The 1,737-nt window shown below is 41.5% G+C and overlaps 1 long non-coding RNA gene across 1 annotated transcript; it reads right to left on the bottom strand.

Annotated features, from left to right (window-relative positions):
- Nucleotides 1-870: 870 nt before the first annotated feature.
- LOC135238335 (uncharacterized) lies at nucleotides 871-1,476 on the bottom strand. The gene is made up of 2 exons (XR_010325095.1): nucleotides 1,237-1,476; nucleotides 871-1,033 (listed from the first exon to the last, which is right to left on the bottom strand). It is a non-coding gene; the product is annotated as an uncharacterized LOC135238335 (long non-coding RNA).
- Between the last annotated feature and the right edge of the window lie 261 nt (nucleotides 1,477-1,737).

The following is a 1,737-nucleotide window of genomic DNA, read 5'->3' as shown; positions in this document are numbered from 1 at the left end:
ACAGCCATATAAAATGGTGGGTTTTTTTTTTTTTTGGTTTGGAATTGATGGCTAGGATTGTTTTAACATGCCTGCTTATGAATCAGCAGACTGGAAAATAACTTGTTGTGTTTGAACAACTGATGACCACATTGGTAATCATCTCCTTTACGGAACTAATCATTCATGTTTGATTTGTGTTTACATGGTGAAACTGATTAGCAGATGGAGAACAGGATGTGCTTGTGAGGTTTGCGTCAAGGGAAAGTGTTTGACATGAAAATTGCACTTCCAAGACCAATTTACTTTTCTTAATAACAACACGATAAGCTGATGCATTCCTTCTGTGCTGCCTTAGCTGTGAACCTGAGCCCTGGTATTTTAAGGCCCGCAGAACATTGCACTCATCTCTCTGTTACAATTAAATACATTTTAATGATTGTGTTTGCATAAGTGATACAGAGCAAAGGAGAAAATGTAAAGTAATTATATAAACAGACTTCAGTACTAACATTAAATGAGATGTCCTGTGGAGAAACTCCATTAAAGCAGGCCCTTTTTGTCATTTAGTAATTTCTGTTTACTGCAAACCACAACAACACAAACATATGCTTGAGAGAGAGAAAGAGCGAGAGAGAGAGAGAGAAAGCTGGGCAGAGAGAGAGAGAAAGAGAGAGGAATTAAGCTATGCAGTACAGTAATTGCCCCAAGTTTGTTCAGGGGGTGTCCAGTGGGAGAAGGAAACTGACTGGATTTATAAAATGCGAATACACAATACAAAAGTGTACTATAGGTGTCAGGAGAAAAACCGGCTTTTCTCAACAAGCCTCATGACTTTATCAGAGGTACACTAATTAGGAGTTGATTTAAACGGATGAAAACCACCACAAATGAATTGCCTGGCGCTTTTATTTATTACCTAGGCTTCGCAATTATCGTTTGTCACTGTGTTACTCTGCTTTGTTCTGGATACATGGCCATTAGCCTGCTTCGCATGCGCAGAAAGTGTAAGATGTGCTTTCAGTATGAATCGGCAATGCACAAGGGTACAGATCTAAAGGAGAGGGGAAAAAAATCAAAGTCACAGCAAGCTAACAGAATCAACTTATTTTATATCCAGTAGGGCTACCCAGAATCATTGTGAATAACAAGCAATAAATCTGAATGAATAAATGATTTGTTTAAGAATCACAATTGTGATGCTGATCAGTAAAAATCGGTTTCATTAAAATGTGAGCGCAGTTTGCGAATGCTCACCATCGATCCCAGGAACCGTCGTCGTAGCCTGCTTTTAATTAATGCGAAGACCAACTGAAGTAGCTGAGAGAGCGCCGGAATATGCGGTGGAGGCAGGAGCCGCCTTATTAAAGAGAAGGATGAAATGCGGTTGTTGCAGTCCTCGTGGGGGCTTTCCTTTTGTGAAGACGCGCCAGGCCGTGCAGTTGAGCCTGCGGCTGCAGGGCAGGAGCCGACCTCAATTATACTTGCATCAGGAGCGCTGCGTGGGGAAGTACGCGCGCCAAGCGCGCGCTCTTATTTAAGCTCTAACTAATTGGCTAAAGGCAAGCCAACGCAATCTGAGCGCGGCTTCTGCGGAGCCCGTTTATTTATATATGCTGCCAGTTGAGGCGGTGGACGATCAATAAAACTATTACACTTTTTTTTCTCTCTCCTTTTACATTGTAATTACGATTTAACAGATGACCTTATTTGGGGAAACTTGTGTAGAATTAAAAGTGCAAAGTGCACGTATGGCTG

The sequence above is a fragment of the Anguilla rostrata genome, chromosome 13 (assembly GCF_018555375.3).
Source record: "Anguilla rostrata isolate EN2019 chromosome 13, ASM1855537v3, whole genome shotgun sequence".
In the NCBI taxonomy this organism is placed as follows: Eukaryota; Metazoa; Chordata; class Actinopteri; order Anguilliformes; family Anguillidae; genus Anguilla; species Anguilla rostrata.
The sequence above is the reverse complement of the archived record's forward strand: the minus strand, read 5'-3'. Positions and strand labels throughout refer to the sequence as shown.